Genomic DNA, 21,727 nt, shown 5'->3' on the forward strand with positions numbered 1-21,727 from the left:
GCCTACATCAAAAAGGAGGAAAAACTTCAAATAAAGAATCTAATGATGAAACTTAAAGAACTAGAAACGCAAGAGGAAATGAAACCCAAGATTAATAGAAGAAAGAAATAATAAAGATCAGAGCAGAAATAAAATGCAACTGAAATGAAAAAGACAATAGAAAAGTTAAACAAAACCGACAAACTTTTAGCCAGACTAAGAAAAAGAAAAGATTTAAATAAATAAAATCAGAAATCACAAGGTCAGGAACTTGAGACCAGCCTGACCCACATGGTGAAACCTCGTCTCTACTAAAAATACAAAAATTAGCTGGGCATGGTGGCACATGCCTGTAATTCCAGCTACTCAGGAGGCTGAGGCAGGAGAATCAGTTGAACCTGGGAGGTGAAGGCTGCAGTGAGCCGACATCGCGCCACTGCACTCCAGCCTGCCAACAGAGCGAAACTCTGTCTCAAAGAAAAAAAAAAAAAAAATCAGTCAATTATATCAACAGAATGGAGGATAAACACCATATTATCATTTTAATTGATGCAGAAAAAGTATCTGATAAAATTCAAAATCCCTTCATGATAAAAATCCTCGGCTGGGTGCTGTGGCTCACTCCTGTAATCCTAGCACTTTGGGAGACCGAGGTGGGTGAATCACTTGAGGTCAGGAATTTGAGATCAGCCTGGCCAATATGGTGAAACCCCGTCTCTACCAAAAATACAAAAAAATTAGCCAGGCGTGGTGGCACACACCTGTAACCCCAGCTACTTGGGAGGCTGAGGCACAAGAATCACTTGAATCCGGGCAGTGGAGGTTGCAGTGAGCCAAGAGCATGCCACCGCACTCTAGCCTGGGTGACAGAGCAAGACCTTGTCTCAAATATATATATATATAAATCAAAATAGATTAACATCTTAAATCTAAGACCTCAAACTATGAAGCTACTGAAGGAAAACACTGGGAAAAATCTTTAGGACACTGGTCTTGGCAAAAATTTCTTGAGCAATACCCCCCACAAACAGACAACCGAAGCAAAAATGGACAAATAGGATCACATCAAGTTAAAAACCTTCTGCACAGCAAAGGATAAAATCAACAAAGAGACAACCCATTGAATGGGAGAAAATATTTGCAAACTACCCATCTGACAAGGGATTCATAACGAGAATATGTAAGGAGCTCAAACAACTCTCTAGGAAAAAAAATCTAATAATCCAATCACATATGGGCAAAAGATTTGAACAGACATTTCTCAAAAGAAGATATACAGATGGCAAACAGGAATATGAAAAGGTGCTTAACATCATTGATCATCAGGGAAATGCAAATCAAAACCACAATGAGGTATCATCTCACCTCAGTTAAAACGGTTTATATCCAAAAGACAGGCAATAGCAAATGCTGGTGAGGATGTAGAGAAAAGGGAACCCTTGTACACTGTTGGTTGGAATGAAAATTAGTACAACTACCAGGGAGAACAGTTTGGAGTTTCCTTAGAAAAGTAAAAATTGAGCTAACATATGATCCAGCAATCCCATTGCTGGGTATATACCCCAAAGAAAGGACATCAGTCTATCAAAGAGATATCTGCACTCCCATGTTTGTTGCAGCACTGTTCACAATAGCTCAAATTTGGAAGCAACCTAAGTGTCCATTGGCAGATGAATGGGCCAGGTACGATGGCTCACACCTGTAATCCCAGCACTTTGGGAGGCCAAGGCAGGCGGATCACCTGAGGTCAGGAGTTTGAGATCAGCCTAGACAACATGGTCTACTACATGTTGTATCTACTACAAATACAAAAATTAGCCAGATGTGGTGGTGGGTGCCTGTTATCCCAGCTACTTGGGACACTGAGGCAGAAAAATCGCTTGAACCCGGGAGGTGGAGGTTGCAGTGAGCCAAGATTGTACCATTGCACTCCAGCCTGGAAGACAAGAACGAAACTCTGTCTAAAAGAAAAGAAAAGAAAACAAACAAACAAACAAAAAAGCATATGAATGGATAAAACAAATGTGGAACATATACACAATAGAGTTCCATTCAGCCTTAAAAAAGAATGAGATCCAACTATTTGCAACAACATGTATAGAACTGGAGATCACTATGTTGAGTGAAATAAGCCAGACACAGAAAGACAAACATCACATGTTCTCACTTATTTGTGGGATCTAAAAATCAAAACAATTGAACTCACGTACATAGAGAGTAGAAGGATAGGCTGGGAAACGTAGTGGGGAGCTACAGTGGGACAGGAGATGGAGACGGATAATGGGTACAAAAAAATCAGAAAGAATGAATAAGACCTACTATTTGATATCACAACAGGGTGACTATAGTCAATAATAACTTAATTGCATATTAAAATAAGGAGTGTAATTGGATTGTTTGTAAGTCAAAGGATAAATGTTCGAGGGGATGGATACCACATTCTCCATGATGTGCTTATTTCACGTTGCATGCCTATATCAAAATATCTACTATCTACACCCACTATGTATTAAAATTTGGCTGGGCACAGTGGTGCACGCCTGTAATCCCAACACTTTGAGAAGCAGAAGCGGGTGGATCACTTGAGGTCAGGAGTTTGAGACCAGTCTGGTTAACATGGTGAAACCCCACCTCTACGGAAAATACAAAAATGAGCCAGGTGTGGTGGTGATGCCTGTAATACCAGCTACTCCAGAGGTTGAGTGAAGCAAGAGAATCACTTGAACCTGGGAAGTAGAGGTTGCAGTGAGCCAAGATCACACCACTGCACTCCAGCCTGCCTGAGCAACAGAGTGAGACCCTGTCTCAAAAAAAAAAAAAAAAAAAAAAAAAAAAAGCCAGGCATGGTGGCACACACCTGTAATCCCAGCTAAGATTACCAACAAAAATGAAAAATAAAATAAAAAATAAATTAATAAATTGTTAAAGAATAAAAGGACATAAGGAACAACAATAAAAAAAATCAACAAAAGAGAAGCAGCTGCATGAAGGATTAAGGGTGCTTAGTTTGGCTCCTACTAAAGGGTGATTATTTTGGGTCGAGTGGCCTCACCCTCGTCACTAGTATTTATGGAGTGCCTATTCGCTGTCAGCCACCATATTACAACTGAAATGAACTGTAGACCAATACAAAGTTCTTCCCTAAAATAACTTACGGTCTGTAAAAGAGTTTCTGAAAAGCATTCCCAAACCATTTGTGGTTTTTGCCACATCCCAGTGCTATCTATACAATTACCTAATATTTTAGTAGATTATCCAAATTAACTCTATTTTTCCCAACAAACAAATATATAACAAAATAAAAACTGGCTTATCTGTTAACCTCTGCAATTACCTGGAATATCATTAACCTCTGACACTTCGGACATACAAATCTGGTGGGATCACGTTACTGACCTATATTACCATTAAAGCTCAAATACTAGAGCCCCATGCAGAGCTGATCACATCATTAAGCTGACCCTCTGTTTCAAAGGGCCTTGCAGGCAAAGGAGATGAAGGAGATGAGAAGTACCTACCGAGAGACACTTAGATTCATACTCATAAGCCTAATGGGGATTACTATACCCAAAGATGCTGAAGAATACATGTAATTTATTGATGAGCTTGTAACCACTAAGGATAAGATGGACTGATATGGAGCCTTAGATGAGTGGCTATAGAAAATGGTAAAGGGGCTCGGGCGCGGTGGCTCAAGCCTGTAATCCCAGCACTTTGGGAGGCCGAGACGGGTGAATCATGAGGTCAGGAGATCGAGACCATCCTGGCTAACACGGTGAAACCCCGTTTCTACTAAAAAATACAAAAAACTAGCCAGGCGAGGTGGCGGGCGCCTGTAGTCCCAGCTACTCAGGAGGCTGAGGCAGGAGAATGGCGTGAACCCGGGAGGCGGAGCTTGCAGTGAGCTGAGATCTGGCCACTGCACCCCAGCCTGGGCAACACAGCGAGACTCCGTCTCAAAAAAAAAAAGAAGATGGTAAAGGGAATAATATATTTAGAATGTTACAGACAAAGAGAAAGCCGTACTTTGTAAGTTTTGTAAGTTTAAACTGATGTCAATCCTTAATTGTTTTGTTTCTAATGAGCTAGAGAAAATATTTCCGTCTGCAGTCATTTTGTTATTACTCAAAAAACTGACCTCCTGAAATAAATAAAGCAATGGCTAAACAACTCTTAGTGGCAGAGAACAGATACTAGGGAGACCACAAACCGTTCGCAGGTGCAGAATTCCTTCTTCTCAGACCTCAAAAGTTGTAGTAATAGAAAGGAGGCATTGGCCAAGGTCAGGCTAAGCTTGAGTTATGTACTAAAAGTTCTATTAAGGACAGCCAAAGACTGGCCTCTGTTACAGTCTGTCTTTGGTGGTGGGAACAACCAAATAAATCAGTCAGATACCAGCCAGGCCCGGTGGCTCACGCCTCTAATCCCAGCACTTTGGGAGGCTGAGGCGGGCAGATCATGAGGTCAAGAAATCGAGACCATCCTGGCCAACATGGTGAAATCCCGTTTCTACTAAAAATACAAAAATTAGCCAGGTGTGGTGGCACGCACCTGTAGTCCCAGCTACTTGGGAGGCTGAGGTAGAAGAATCGCTTGAACCCGGGAGGCACACCACTGCTCTCCAGCCTGGCAAAAGCGAGACTCCGTATTAAAAAATAATAATAATAAAAATAATCTGTCAGATACCTAGTTATCCTAAGGCACGTAAAGCATACTTATGGGTGACTAGAAGGCAAGTAGAAGCAAGGATTTCAGATAACAGAATCAAAGTAGACAAGCTGGAAAAAGAAGCAAAGTGAAGTGATATAATTTAATAGGAACAAATATAAGGCTGGCATCTACTCAGAAAAATTGGCAGCACACAGCCAAAGTGTAGTACTAGGTCAAAAAAAGAAAGAAAAAAATTGGCAGCACAAATACAAGGTGTAAGTCAAAGTGTAAAGAAGATGTAGTTAAGCAGCACATCAAGCAAGGCTTTAACTCAAAGAATCAGGAATATGAAGAGGCTGACAAAAGAACAAACCTAATCTAAGGATCTGCTGCAGGTCATAAGAAGGAAAACAATGAACTGGAGATCGTGGGTGTGAAGGGCAGAAGAGAAGATGTGCAGAGTTGCCACACAGAGGAAAGAGACAATGACATGGGCACCTCTGTGCTTAAGAGAAATCCAGCAAACAGAGGTCAAGCCAGAGAACACTGGCTTCAGGTGGTGATTTCGGAGAACTCAGAAAACAGAGTAGGTGAGAAGTAGTGTGGGGGCTACTTGAAGGGAAAACATTAGCTCTGAGGTTGGGTTCCTCTTCTGGGTTCAAAGGAGAAGCTCTCATAATCACATTGTTGGGGTAAACTACTGGACACAGGGATTTGAGTGAGTACCTTCTGTTTCTCTCCAGACTACCCAGAGATTTAGGCCAAATGCTACAAGGGGCCATTGCAATGTCAGGCTTTATCAACAGAGGCAAAATATTTAGACCACTGAAAGGAAGAGCCAGCTGTACTCTGGGTAAGAAACCTCAACTCTGGCTTTCCATTTTGAGGACAACACTTTAGAAGGATATAACATTGTCAGAAGGACCTGACTCACTTGGAGATCCTACACTATGCTGGCTGAAAGGAGGCCATGATTCACAATACAGACATCTAAAATATGGCCATAGACATCCACAGCATTGCCAGGATCAGAAGTAGAAACTCCAACTAGAGGCTGCCCCGTGGTCACTGTTTAGTGTGAGCTCAATATACTGTGTGTTTCAGAAATACTCTGATAGCTCTTAGGAATGAGTTATATTCATTAAAGAGGTACACTTCAGTAATGAGGAATTTAGTTTCTTTGAACTTTTTTTTAACTCACTAGGTTACTTTGAGAAATCAGACCAAAGTAGTTATCCATGATAAAAAGAAGTGACAAATCGACTGATAACATAAGCAAGCTGTTGACACATTTTCAACTGTGAAAGGCAATACAACAGAGCTAAGTCTAGCCACAAGATAACCAGAGCTCACTGCCATGATAGATAATGTCCCCCATATTGGGTAATCAATGTATTAGTTAAGATGGTTGCAAATATATGACTCAATCAAGAGAAGAGCATTTCTTTACTTTTTAATTTTTTATTTTACTTTTGAGACAGGGTCTCGCTCTGTCACCAGGCTGGAGTGCAGTGGCATGATCTTGGCTCACTGCAACCTCTATCTCCTGGATTCAAGTGATTCTCGTGCCTCAGTCTCCCGAGTAGCTGGAATTACAGGCATATGCCACCATGCCTGGCTAATTTTTGTATTTTTGGTAGAGACAGGTTTCACCAGGTTGGCCAGGCTGTTCTCGAACTCCTGGTCTCAAGTGATCTGCCCGCTTTGGCCTCCTGAAGTGCTGGGATTACGGGCATGAGCCACCACACCTGGCTAAAGAGTATTTCTAAAGTAAGTATTATTTCTGACCAATAGAGGAAAATTTCAACCCCAGTTCACTAATTTTTTTTTAGACACATTCCTGAGGTCTGAGAAAATCTAAGGGAACATAGCACCTCAAATAAGTTTAATAAATTATATTTAAACTACAATAGCTTCATTTAAAAAGTACATCTGGGACTCAGTGCTTTAACATGAGCCCATTTAGAATCAGTTCAAGTCATAATTTGAACTCACACCTGGGTTTTGCCTGTCCTTTAAAAAGTCAGCTCGGCCAGGTGCGGTGGCTCACACCTATAATTCCAGCACACTGGGAGGCCAAGGCGTGGAGATCATTTGAGCTCAGGAGTTCAAGACCAGCCTGCGCAACATGCTGAAACCCCATCTCTATCAAAAACACAAAAAACTGGCCGGTTGTGGTGGTGCACTCCTGTGGTCCCAGCTACTCGGGAGGCTGAGGTGGGAGAATCACTTGAGTCTGGAAGGCAGGGGTTGCTGTGAGCTAAGATTGTACCACTGCACTCTAACCTGGGTGATAGAGTAAGACCTCGTCTCAAAAAATAAAATAAAATAAAAATTTAAAAAAGATTTAAAAAGTCAGCCTGGCAAAATCCCAAAACTATGACTCTTCAGAGTCAAATCAAGCAGAGATCAGTAATAATGTATCAAAGTTCTCCTTTTTTTTTTTTTCTGAGGTGGAGTCTCGCTCTGTCGCCTAGGCTGGAGTGTAGTGGCTTGATCTCGGCTCACTGCAAGCTCCGCCTCCCAGGTTCACGCCATTCTCCGGCCTCAGCCTCCCGAGTAGCTGGGACTACAGGCGCCTGCCACCACACCCAGCTAATTTTTTGTATTTTTAGTAGAGATGGAGTTTCACCGTGTTAGCCAGGATGGTCTCGATCTCCTGACCTCGTGATCCGCCCACCTCAGCCTCCCAAAGTGCTGGGATTACAAGCGTGAGCCACCGCGCCCGGCCCAAAGTTCTCCTCTTTAAAAAATATACTATGCAATGGCTAGGAAAAAAGCAGCACTAAAAACTTGGTTTTAGAACTATTTAAGGGAACAATGTTTAAAAAATGAAGGGTTGGGCTGGGTATGGTGAGGTGTGCCTATAATCCCAGTTAGTTGGGAGGCTGAGGCACTTGAGCCCAGGAGTTCAAGTCGAGCCTGAACAGCATCTCCAAAAATAGATAGATAGATAGATAGATAGATAGATAGATAGATAGATAGATAGATAGATAAGTAAATAAATAAAATTAAGAGTTGAGTGTAAGTGTCCCTGTTTTCAGATCTGGCCTTGATGCAAACCTGGGCACCCCATGAAAGGGCCCTGGCTGACTTAGGCCATTTCCTAATATCTGGGGCAACAAAGCTTCTTGGAAAGCCCATTTATTTGGTGTGCTAAAAGCTTTTCAACATAATGTGATCATAATCTTCTTGGCATGTGTTATAGAGCACATCTAGCCAGGCCTAAAAACCACAGTAATCTCATTAATATTCCCACTAAATATAGTGTCTGGTTGTTAAAGCAGGGCCTCCATCAGCAGACAATACAAAGAATGTCTAAACATATATTTTGGCTGGACGCGATAGCTCACATCTGTAATTCTAGCACTTTGGGAGGCCGAGGCGGGCGGATCACTTGAAGTCAGTAGCTCGAAACCAGCCTGGCCAACATGGTGAAATCCCGTCTCTACTAAAAATACAAAAAAAAATTAGCCGGGCATGATGGTAGGCGCCTGGAACCCCAGCTACTTAGGAGGCTGAGGCAGGAGAATTGCTTGAATCTGGGAGGTGGAGGATGAAAGTGAGTCGAGATCACGCCACTGCACTCCAGCCTGGGCGACACAGCAAGACTCCATCTCAAAAAATAAATAAATAAAAATAAATTTTTAGTTTTTCAACCATGAGCTGGAATGCTGTTGTTTAGAAAGCAGATGACAGATGCCTAGAAAATTAAAGTGGCAGCCAGGTGTGGTCGCTCATGCCTGTAATCCAGCACTTTGAGAGGACGAGGTGGGTAGATCACCTGAGGCCAGGAATTCGAGACCAGTCTGACCACCATGGCGAAACCCTTCTCCACTAAAAATACAAAATTAACCAGGCATGGTGGTGCATGCCTGTATCCCAGCTACTTGGTAGGCTGAGGCAGGAGAATCGTTTGAACCTGGGAGGCGGAGGTTGCAGTGAGCCAAGATAGCGCCACTGGACTCTAGCCTGGGCAACAAGAGCGAAACTCTGTCTCAAAGAAATAAAAAAAAAAAAAAAGAAAATTAAAGTGGCAGGCTGGGTGCAGTGGCGCACGCCTGTAATCCCTGCACTTTGGGAGGCCGAGGCAGGCGGATCACCTGAGGTCAGGAGTTCGAGACCAGCCTGACCAACACAGAGAAACCCCGTCTCTACTAAAAATACAAAATTAGCTGGGTGTGGTGGCGCACGCCGGTAATCCCAGCTACTTGAGAGGCTGAGGCAGGAGAATTGCTTGAATCCAGGAGGCGGAGGTTGCAGTGAGCCGAGATCACACCACTGCACTCCAGCCTGGGCAACAAGAGCAAAACTCCATCTCAAAAAAATAAATAAATAAAAATAAACAAAATTAAAGTGGCAATGTGAAAACAGCTTTTCCACACCAACAAGGTTATCCAAAATTCTCAGATATGGTTATTAATTTTAGAAGCAATCTAGGGTAGATTTTTTAAAATCCGAGGGGAAATAATTGGGATTTTATTTTCTTTTTACCTTACAAAGGATGAGACTTACCATTTTTCACATTCTCAAGTGCTAGGGGATGAAAGATTTTAAAATTATCTTTGTGCCCTTCCCACAGTTTAAGAACTTACTTATTTTCCCATAGCAGGGCTTCTGTGTCAATGTCTCTGCCATATGTTTATGGAGTGCAAAGAGATCTATGAGTGCTGCTCTGTTTAGCCCTAAGATAATGTTTTCATGAAACACAGAAGGGTGGGCTGATAGTATCCGGCACAGTCTGGTTTCCTGCTATGCTGCTTGGAAATGGGGCTGGAAGTATGGGTATAAATCAGTCCAAAACCAAGTGCTAGTAGTAGAAAAGTGTATCATATGGTGAACAAAGGGCAAGAAAATCATTAAAAATGTGAAACACATAACTATCATGGTATCAAGCCCTGAGGGTATAGAGATGCAGAGCACCCTGGCTATACCACAACCTCATGGGCCTCTGTTTCCCCTAGCCTATGAGGGGTTTGAACCAGCTCTTACAAATAGGAATAAGCATTCACCAAAAGACTGCTAACTTACTTCTGACACCTGACTTCCAGAGTTGAATCTGAATGTTCTACTGAGATAAGCATTTAGAAAAAAGGCAATGGACATTTTTCCAATTCTTTATCTCATAAACAACCTCTACACTCAATTATGAGCAGGAAAGATGAATATTTAAATCACTATAAAGAGTTTTCATATTAAAAATGATCACAAGTCCAAAGGAGGAGACATGAAAGAACAGAGAAGGACAGGAGAGTCAGAAGTCAGGACTTGGAAGGAGAGCCTGGACAAAAGGTTCTATTCCATTCAAAGATCTTTATCTTCCTTTAGATAACCCAAACTCCCTTTAAAAAACTATTTCTAGTCAAGGGCTCTGAGACTCCTAGCACTTCAAAATAAGCCCAGGTAGGATTAGTTCAGATGATATTTGAACTCACTTCTGAGTGTTGCTTCCTCTAGGGTCAAGTCAAACACAGCTATAGCCACAACTAGGAAGCTTTCAAGCCAGGTCAGGCAGGAACCACTAAGAGCAGCAAGATAAAGGCTGGGTTGTATGAATCCCAACTAAGGATAGGAGTAGAAATAGTCTGAGAACAGGTCATCTCACCCTCACTTCTTTTGCTATTGAGTCATTGTATATATTCCCGCTGTGGTCAGGAACAAAGTACGGTATTATCAACATTTCTGTTAGTATGGTTCCTAACGGAAATATGGGTCATATTAATCTTCATGTAGGCTAAAAATATACAGCCTTTGGTAGTCTACTAAATTTATGCCCAATATGTGTCTACTAAACAGAGAGAGAGAGAAAAAAAAGATTAAATATATTAAGTACTTAAGGTACTTGCAAAGAATGGTACAATGGATAAAAGGCCATTAAATAAAAAATTGACTACTCTAAAGAACATGCTACTCAAAGCAAATATTATGTGCTTAGCTATCACAATGCCCTTTTTGAGACAGGGTCTTACTCTGTTACCCATGCTGGAGTGCGATGGCATGATCTCGACTCACTGCAACCTCCACCTCCGAGGCTCAAGTGATTCTTCTGCCTCAGCCTCCTGAGTAGCTAGGATTACAGGCAAGTACCACTACCGTCTGGGTAATTTTTGTATTTTTATTAGAGATGGGGTTTCACCGTGTTGGCCAGACTGATCTCGAACTCCTGACCTCAAATGATCTACCCGCCTCGGCCTCCAAAGTGCTGGAATTACACTTTGTAATGAGCCACATGCCAGCCACAATGTTCTTTAAATAAAAAGTATTAGAAAGTCCAAAACTGGCAAACTGAAAAGCGCCCTGGTTCCCAACATGAAGCTAAAATAGAGTCACGGAACACTTTGTCAATGGTGTACTGATTTCAACAATGATTTTTCCTTCTTATATGGAGAAATTTTAGATGTGACAGATAATCTCAAATAATCAAAAGACAAAGAATTACAAATACTAAAGGGAATATCAACCACAACGTCAATGCCCCACTACTACATGGATATGCAGCTGCTATTTCCTGGCCCTGTCCCAAACCCTCTGTAGACAGAAAGTACATGGTAGATGGGACACACTTGGACAAAAGGGACTAAGAGAAAGGGAAAAACAATCAACTGCTTATCAAGCTTCTGAATTTGAGCAGGAAAGAAGGAAAGAAGCTGCAAACACAGTGTTTTTCTCAATTGGGTTCTCTAAAACATTATTTCCAACAAATGACACATTTTTCCATGATCAAAATAAATTTGTGAAAAACTGCATATTGCCTCCTTCTTGGGTCTTCGCAATGAAGATTAGTATATGAAAGATTATAATATGTCATAGAATAAACCAGCCTTTCTTTAAACGAGTATTTCCAAACTCATTTGACTCAGCAAAATTTTTAAAATAAAAAAAAATTTTAAATTTTTTAAATAAAATAAAATATAAAAAAATTTTTTAAATAAAATAAAATCCCAGGAGACTCATGTTTTATGGAGCATACGTTAAGAAACATTGAGGAACTAATTCTAGGGACATTTTCCCTAGAATATGGGTAGAGAAGACCTGCCTGCTGAGATCTCTCCCCCTCCGTTTAAAAAATTCATATATGGCCGGGCACAAGTGGCTCACACTTGTAATCCCAGCACTTTGGGAGGCCGAGGCGGGTGGATTACCTGGGGTCAGGAGTTCGAAGCTAGCCTGGTCAACATGGAGAAACCCTGTCTCCACTAAAAATACAAAACTTAGCTGGGCGTGGTGGTGGGTGTCTGTAATCCCAGCTACTCGGGAGGCTGAGGTGGGAGAATCGCTTGAACCCAGGAGGTGGAGATTGCAGTGAGCCAAGATCGTGCCACTGCACTCCAGCCTGGGCAACAAAACGAGATTCCATCTCAAACAGCAACAGCAACAACAAAAATAAAAATAAGAATAAAAGCCTCATATATGAGCTTCAAGTCAGTGACAGGTTTAAAAAAAAAAAAAAAAGAACTCAAATAATCAACCAACTTTACCCTGATTTTGCCTGAAATATTTAACTCCCTTTATCACCTGAAATTCCAATTAGATTGTTTTTAATAAGCATGTTCCAGAAGAGTTCAAATATTAGTCATCCATGGTTTGACATAAATTAATGTTATCAGTGCTACTGTATATTGACAGAGTGCTTTACAGTTTTCAAAAACACTTTCATTTACACACACACACACACACACACACACACACACTTCCTTCAAGCTTTATAATAAGTGGTACAGTCAAGACTAAAACCCCAGATTGGCTGATTCTAGTCTAGTATCCTTTCTACTAGTAAAAATATTTCTATGGAATGAATTGGGAAACTATAACCAATATACTGCATGATGCATTTAAAGTTGTAAACATCTGATTTACAAATTTCTAGGGGACAACATGACCAAGCTGAGCTAGACAATGGTTGTGTTGGGGGGCAGGGGGAATTGCCTCAGATTTTTATAAACAGATTTTTCATATCTATCAAGTCATATGTTTTTGCTAGGCTAAGGGAGATTCAACTAATTCTACATTTTAAAAATTTTCTCATGACCACACAGAGCAGACGAGGGTAGAAAACCGGCTACGTAAAAGCATTACCCATTTTCAGTGATCTCATTTGCACACCACAAAAATCTTTCATATGTAAATAACCTAGATTTCCATTACATTAAAAAAAAAACTGTATTTAGCAAAGCTTTTACATCTTAAGAGTTCGTTTGGCATCACTTCTAAAAATACCATTAGAACAGAAAGAATATGTACAGGTGCCATCTTTGGCTCTTATTGTGTTTAAATACTTTAAACTTAGTTTTTTACAGAAACACCATTCAAAGGAATATAAGCAAAATTTAATCCTAACGTGTATTTCATTTCAGGTTCAAAATCTTTTCATTATCAGAGAAATGATACTGGTAAAAATACCACTTTCAAGACTAAAGTGAAAAAAGCCTTCAATCCTTTAAATAACATACCCAGTTGTCTACATCTATAAAAGGAACTTAGTCTTTACATGTGTGTCTTGACCGACATCCAACCAGAATGTTGACAGATTGGCACCTATGTTAACTTTAAGTATCAACTTCAACTATTTCATTTTCCTTATATCAAGGATACTTAGTGGAACTGAATAAATACTTTAAAAGGAAAAAAAAAAGAGCCAACAATTAGCCTTGGACATATGATTAGGCCATAGCACAATTTAAATAAGCCAGGCTCAGCAATCATACAAATCAACATCTGTCTGTACAGCCTAGTAACCTCCCAGAGCACCTCTTCAACTGTCATGGTTTCTCTGTGCAATGAAGTGTGAGGTAGTTAGGCTGGTGTTCTTATTACCTCAGGATAATGAAATCAAGCCTCTAAAGGTTAAGTAGCTTGCCCAAGGTCATACCACGATTGGAAAACAGCTAGGAATAGACCCTGATCTCTCAATTCCTAAGCCAGTACTTTTTTTTTTTTTTTTAAACTACAGCAGTGGTTCTTAGGAGGTGGGGATAGAGTTGAGTATGGAATGTATCCCTGCTTACATGCTAATGGTCATGCCTGTAACTGCCCCACCCTATTAGAGTTCTAGGGAGCCTCTGTCACCCACGAGTGTAACATACACTTCAAGTATGTGGAGGCAGAAGAAATGCTGAGAATTATGTGCTGAGTATCATACAACATTGATGTTGTCAACACATGGACAAATTACCAATTAGCCAATAACTAGTGAACATGAGCCATAAGTAAGCCTTAATTGATTTATTTCAAGACGTTAATGACTTTTTTCCTTGGAAGTAAAAACTAAGGCATGAATCTGTGTCTTTTTTTTTTTTTTCTTTGAGATAGGGTCTCACTGTGTCACCCAGGCTAGTACAATTGTAGCTCATTGCAGCCTCAAACTCCTGGGCTCAAGCAATCCTCCTATCCCAGCCTCCCGGGTAGATGGGACTAGCGGCATGTGCCACTATTCCTGGCTAATTTGTTTTATTTTTGTAGATACTGGGTCTCACTATATTGTCCAGGTTGGTCTTGAACTCCTGGCCTCAAGTGATCCTTCCACCTTGGCCTCCCAAAGTTCTGGGACTACAGGTGTGAACCAGTGTGCCTGGCCCTATCTGTGTCATTTACAACAAAATGTTTCAGACGCTAGGCCCATTGGTTCATGCCTGTTATCTCAGCGCTTTGGGAGGCCAAAGCAGGTGGATCACTAGGGTTAAGAGTTTGAGACCAGCCTGGCCAACATGGTGAAACTCTGTCTCTAGTAAAAAAATACAAAAAATTAGCTGGGCGTAGTGGCAGGCACCTGTAATCCCAGCTACTCGGGGGGCTAAGGCAGGAGAATAGCTTGAACCTGGGAGGCGGAGGTTACTGTGAGCGAAGATCACGCTACTGCACTCAAGCCTGGGTGACACAGCGAGACTCCATCTCAAAAAAACAAAAACAAAAACAAAAAATAAGTTTCATAACACTAAAACTGCCAACATCTTTACTAAATTTTAAAAAAATAAGAGATGGGATCTCGCTTTGTCACCCAGGTTGGAGTTCAGTGGTGCAGTCATAGCTCACTGTAGCCTCAAGCTCCTGGGCTTAATAGATCCTCTTGCCTCAGCCTTCCAAGTAGCTAGGACTACTGGCATGTGTCCCCACACCTGGCTAATTAAAAAAAAATTTTTTTTTTTGGCGAGATGAGGGTCTTGTTATGTTGCCCAGGCTGGTCTTGAACTCCCGGCCTCAAGCTATCCTCCTACCTTAACCTCCCAAAACATTAGGATTATAGGTGTGAGCCCCTGGATGAGCAGCAAGGCTCAGGAAGGGCATCCAACGAAGAGAGCTCTGCCCTCAATTGTCAAGTATCTTGAGAAAGTTTCCAAACCTCTCTTAGATTCTCCTGTGTACAAAACAAAGGGGGTTGGACCAGATCATACCTAAGGTTAAGTCCAACTTGAGTGTATTATAAGTGCCAAAAAACACTTTTGATATTCTAAACAGCGAAATCTAAATTTATTATTTGAGTGTCTTTAAGTACAAAAAGAAAGCTGTGCAAAGTGCCCTCTGGTGGACAGTTGGATATGTGAAAGAATGGTATAAAAGGTCTTCCATCTGGGCCACCTCTCTTTTTAACTCTTTTTAATTTTTTTTAATTAAAAAAAATTTTTTTTAAGAGAATGAGGTCTCGCTACATTGCCCAGGCTGGTCTCAAACTCCTGGCCTCAAGCAGTCCTCCCAGCTCAGCCTTCCAAAGTGCTGGGATTACAGGCATGAGCCACTGTGTCTGGCCTCTTGTGTCACCTCTCAATCATCATTCATTCACTATAATAACTCATTCATGCATTAATTCAAAAATAATTAATGTGTGCCCACTAGATGTCAAGCATTGTGTATACTGTAGTTAAACTGAAAGACACAGTTATTGCCCTCCTGAATTTGTATCATCTAACAGAGTAGATGGACATTAAACAAAGCATTATTTCATTATACTTGCATTTAATGCCACAAATGAATGGCAGACATGTATTACAACAACAATCTATGGGGGAGGTGTAAGCTCCAATGAAGAAAGGATTCTTAAAAATATCACAATTAAGCTGAGACCTGAAGGAAAGGTGGGTATTAGCCAGGCACCGTATGTATAATGACCCTGAGAAATAGGGGAAAAGGCCAGCTGTGGCTGGCTCAAGATAAGGAAGGGAGAAGTGAGTGCTAAGGCAGAAGTACATAGTACATGAAGGGTCATTTAGGCAATTTTAAGGACTTTGTTTGACCTTTATCCTAAGGGCAGTGGAACATAATCAAAAGGTTTAAAGGAGTGAAAAGACATGATTAAATTGTGAGTATAAAAAGCTTGCTCTGGTTGCTATGTAAAAACTGACTTGGAGATGGGATAAAATTGAATTGGGAGCCCCAGGGGAAGATATTCTGGATGTCCAGGTGAGAGATGACTCTAGATGTCTAGTATTCAGGCTTCCATGGCTGCTTCCAGTCCTTGCCCTAATATATATCCTCCTACTTGATTCTGCACATTAGTGAGTGCTGCTGTGTGCCAAGCACTTCCATTCAGACTCCTGAGCAAAAGTGACAGAATTAAGATCATAGCAGTGCTGTGAGGAACTCCCAGCAGAAGAAGCCTCTTCCACTTCTCTTAGTCCTCCCACATTGCTGATGTGTACATTTATCAACCTACTCCAACAAGAGGGACTCTAATCACAGTTATAGCAGGGTTCAGAAGTTTCCCCCAAGAGCCTGGGCTACTTTGTTCCTGTGACTTTGAAGAGTGCGGCTTAAATAAGTAGGATCCTCTCTAAATTATAAGCTGAGTAATTACAGAGAATAAATAAAGTGTATCCCCTATAACCATTCCACTATTGTTATTATGCTTATTATCTTCTTATTGCAGACTTAAAGGCTGTACATTAAAACACCTCTATGTTCCTTAAGACATGAAATACGGGATGATTAAAAAAATACTTCTGTGTTCTAAAAGTGATTGTGATGGCTACACAATTATGTAAATATACTAAAAAACATGCAATTGTACACTTTAACTGGGTGAACTGTATGCTATGTGAATAGCATAAAACAGCTCAACAAAGCTGTTACAAACAACAAAAACACCTCTTCCTTAAAGATCATGAGATTATGGATGAGTAAGATGACAGCAGAGATGAAAGTACCAAATCTACAGGATAACACAGATAAATTAAATGGTGCATATTGACATATTTTATACTCATAAGCAAGCCAAAAAGTCTCTTAAGATGGTGAGAAATCAAATCTATAAAGCTTGTATTTCTCCCATGAAACACTCCATATAAAAGCTTCGCCAAAGATCAACAACAATAATAAACATATAAATTATCAAAAGAGATATCTTTTTTGGAAAAAGCTGGCTGGATACAAAAGAGGTAAAGGAGATATACCAGTCAATTTCTTCTTCATGTACCTTCCACAGTGTACACAAGAAAGGTGCAACCTGAGGGGACCCGCATCATATGGCCCTACTGCGTTCACTGTCCCAGCACTTAATGAATTGTCTCACTCGATGGTCAGGCATTGCTGCTCTGCAGGTGGCCCCCTCCCACTCTCCTTGAGGGATAAGGGCTGCAAAGACGAAGTAAGTGACCCTTCAATGCCATCTCTAGTTTTAAAAATTCACTGCATCTATATTTATAATGATGCAGACAGTAAAGGAGGATGCTTTGAGTAAAAAGGTAATAAAGGTTGATGCTACTTAAAATAGTCAAGGTATTGGTTTAAAGCCAACTCTGGGCTCGCATCAGAAGGCAGGAGATGAATGCTATGACCAAAGACTGAAGTTCTCTGTAGAGTCCGCATTACTCAATAGTGCTCTATTTTCCTGAGGAGATATAAGACAGCCACTACATAATCATCACATAATAATCCATGATTTATTATTATTATTTTTTTGAGACAAAGTCTTGTTCTGTTGCCCAGGCGGGAGTACAGTGGCATGATCACAGCTCATTGTAGCTTCGACCTCTTGGGCTCAAGCAATCCTCCCTCCTCAGCCTCCCCTGATAGCTGGAATCACACAGGCACGTGTCACCATACTTGACTAATCAAAAAAAATTTTTTGTGTGTAGAGATGGGGTCTCCGTATGTTGCCCAGGTTGGTCTCGAATTTCTGAGCTCAAGTGCTCCTCCCACTTTGGCCTACCAAAATGCTGGGATTATAGACATGAGCCACTGTGCCTGGCCTACTCATGTTCATTGATATGGGAAAGTAAATAAAGGTCTCAAAGTAGAGGAAGAAAAAAGAAGGAAGAAGAAGGAGGAAGGAAGAAAAAGAAGGAGAAAGAGAAGAAGGAAAGAAAGAAGAGAGAGAAGAAAGGAGAAGGAGGAGGGGGGAAAGAAAAAGGAAGGAAGGAGGGAAGGAAGGAAGGAAGGAGGGAAGGAAGGAAGGAAGGAAATGACTGTGGCACCTCGGAATCTGTAATAGCAAGGAAAAGGGACTGTGTACACAGGTGGACATGTGCTCCTGACTTTTGGTACTGCAAGTTTCAGAACCTTTCCATGAGATATCAGACTACTACTAAAAACCTGGAGGGGTTATTCAGGAAACAAGGTTTGCCTAGTGATAGAAATTATCTGTAGACAATCATGGATGATCATTTTTTCTGAAAAAGAAAAATGGCATTACCTAAGGAAATACAAATGTGCTTATATGAAATGGGAGCTCTCTGGAAAGCTTAAATGTAAGCTTTACGAGAAAGATGAATAAAAATAAAACCATGAATGAACCTAAAAATGTACCTATGAAAGGTATAGTTAACAGAAGCTCAAAATGCCAGAGGCAATAAAATAAAGTACTACTGGCTATATTCTAAGCAAGAAGAAAACGAAGGGGACAGAGTAACAGTTTGGGGGAAGGGAGTGTAATGTTCACAGATGAACAGTGAAAAAGGAGCCCAACTCAAGATGGAACTTGGCTTGCGTCTCATAATAAAGAAAGGATGTTGGGCCGGGCGCAGTGGTTCAAGCCTGTAATCCCAGCACTTTGGGAGGCTGAGGCAGGTAGATCACTTGAGCCCAGGAATTTGAGCCCAGCCTGGGCAATATGGTAAAACCTTATTTCTACCAAAAATACAAAAAAAATAGCCAGGCATGGTGGTATGCACCTGTGATCCCAGCTACTGGGGAGGCTAAGGTGGGAAAATCACTTGAGCCCAGGAGGTTGAAGCTGCACTCCAGCCTGGGTGACAGGGTGAGACCCGGTCTCAAAATGAGAAGAAAATGGAAGAAAATGGGAGGGGAGGGTAGGAGAGGGGAGGGGAAGAGATCTCCATACTGGTCAGAGCAAACAAAGAAGATGGAGCTGGTCCCTGACGGGAAAAAGGGAGAGTAGGGACTTTGCCACTTTCAATGACTTCCAATATTCCCCCTCAGATGACTCTCATCCCAGGGCACTGAAGAAACTGTTGGGTCCTTTCCCAGTGTCACATGGAAGCAGCATTCTTGTCCCACCATACACATACACAGTGTACATACTGCTTTCTTTTTTTTTTTTTTTTTGAGACAGAGTCTCGCTCTGTCACCCAGGCTGGAGTGCAGTGGCCGGACCTCAGCTCACTGCAAGCTCCGCCTCCCGGGTTTACGCCATTCTCCTGCCTCAGCCTCCCGAGTAGCTGGGACTACAAGCGCCCACCACCTCGCCCGGCTAGTTTTTTGTATTTTTTAGTAGAGACGGGGTTTCACCGTGTTAGCCAGGATGGTCTCGATCTCCTGACCTCGTGATCCGCCCGTCTCGGCCTCCCAAAGTGCTGGGATTACAGGCTTGAGCCACCGCGCCCGGCTACTGCTTTCTTGAACAATATCTCTTCTGGGCTTCTCACCAATCTCATGGGCTATTACTATTACCTTCACTGTACACTGAAGCTCAGAATTTAAGTGACCTGCCCAAGGTCCATATAACCCCAGGGAGAACAAGACCAGATCTAGACCCAGGCCATCTGACTCGGGACCAGTGCTTTTTTCACTAACCACTGAACCTTTTTGCTACTTCTTCAACAGATCAACTTTTAAAACTCAAGCTATAAAATATTTTTTTTTTTTTTTTTTGAGATGGAGTCTCACGCTGTTGCCCAGGCTGGAGTGCAGTGGCGCGATCTCGGCTCACTGCAAGCTCCGCCTCCCGGGTTCCCGCCATTCTCCTGCCTCAGCCTCCTGAGTAGCTGGGACTACAGGCGCCCGCCACCGCGCCCGGCTAATTTTTTGTATTTTTAGTAGAGACGGGGTTTCACTGTGGTCTCGATCTCCTGACCTTGTGATCCGCCCGCCTTGGCCTCCCAAAGTGCTGGGATTACAGGCTTGAGCCACCGCGCCTGGCCTCAAGCTATAAAATATTAACAAAAATCAATATTAAGTACATTTGTAGTAAGATGAATACTTGCTGGTTAAATACTTGTCGACCTGCCATAAGGATCTGGCTTTTCAGAAGTAAAATTTCATTTAATCTCCAGATCATCCCCAGGAAGGAGTTACAGATGAGGACCTGAGGCTTCCGGCCTTAAGTAACTTGCTTGGGCTTGACAGTGACTGACTGAAGCAGCAAAGGTTTAAATGTATTGGAATCTGTTCTTGCTCCAAATTCCCTATTCTTTCCACTACAACTGGCTGCTACCTTAAAGTGTTCACCAAAAGCTACTCTGAGATATAGACAGTATGTGGTTAACCCAATTATAGCAATCAGAAAAGTCAATGGTTTTCCTGAGCCCTGAGAAGTCTGATGTTCCAAACACATTTTCATAGCATGTTCTACAGTCATGCTAACAAAAGCAAAGCCATTTCTCTCCTTTTTAGCCTAGTTCTAATCTTGTGGGAAGAAATACTGAGGGCCTGAGCCTTGCAGTAGTTGTGGGAATAGCGGTAGGCAACCAAACAAATAAATAAATATCTGATTTTATTCTGGTTCTTACAGGGGCTCAATGCCTACTATAAATCCCTGGGGCAAGCATATCTCCCTCTACTAAGGAATAGGACAGGAGGTCAGTAGGATGGAGGCAAAGGGAAGGCAGAGACATGGGGAAATGGAGACCTCCTCTAGACTTTATTATTTCCAGGATCTACTTCCTGTACAGTCACTAGTTCTGGCTTTAGAGGAGAACAAAGAAAGCTACTTCCATATAAATAAGAAGCCAAGGCTCTTCAGATTAAATTCATTGCCTAGGTTCACCAGTGATAGTCGCGATAGAGGTCTCAATGTAATGGAATCTGGTACACGACTCCCAAATGTACAGGCACAAGCACGTCTACCAGCAACAGCAGCAGAAGTTAAAAGAACCCTCAAGTAGCACCACGTGTTAATTCAACAAAGGTTTATCAAGCATCAATGACTAAATCGAGCAACGGGTAAATACTGGGGATCAGACAGAGAATGAGACAGCACCACGCCCATCTTTGTGGAGCTTACAGTCGTGTGGGGGATTACAGTTACAAAAGGGCATGCTCAGATTGCTATGGATACTTAAAAACCAGGAATGGAGTTGAATCTTTATTATGCCTTTGTATCTCCATGAATTTAAAGTGTTTCAAAATTCTAAATTATTTTATTCATTTTAATTAAAAACCAAACCACTACCACTTACTCTCAGGAAGCTCGGTGAAGTAGCAAATAGAATATTTATTCTAAGTCCTGGCTCTTGTACTTTTTGATCAGATACATGTCTTAACAAAACTATAATCCTGAACATGAAAAATCCATCACCAGTTAAAATTTTTACCTAAGAAACTTGCCTGCTACACAAAATGAGTCAAAGTTGACTGTAAAGGATATCATGTGAAACTTCATATGGAACAGATTTACTACTTTATTAATTCTAGTCCAGTGTGTACCCCAAGAACATTCTTTACTAGAAGAATTAATAGTCACTACACCATTGCACAGGCAGGTGTTCAAGACTTGGTGCTATTCTCCTACATGCTCTTTTCATTTATTAATACAGGGTCCAGATTGGCTCTTACTGCCTTCCATACCCCTAAGCTTCCCGACAGTGGCAAAGCTAGGATTCAAGGAATTTAAACTCATGCCAATCTACAAAACCAATTAAGTACACCAACTACCTAAAACTCTACTTCATGCCCCCTCTTTACATCAGAGGTAGCACTCTTAATGTCTCTA

General features: G+C 41.5%; 1 protein-coding gene across 15 annotated transcripts in view; it reads right to left on the bottom strand.

Moving 5' to 3' along the window:
* Nucleotides 1-21,727, bottom strand: part of CPEB3 (cytoplasmic polyadenylation element binding protein 3) — a 243,785-nt gene that overhangs the window by 10,076 nt on the left and 211,982 nt on the right. The gene's annotated exons all lie outside the window — the stretch shown is intronic.

This window comes from Macaca fascicularis, chromosome 9 (genome assembly GCF_037993035.2).
Source record: "Macaca fascicularis isolate 582-1 chromosome 9, T2T-MFA8v1.1".
NCBI classification, from domain to species: Eukaryota; Metazoa; Chordata; class Mammalia; order Primates; family Cercopithecidae; genus Macaca; species Macaca fascicularis.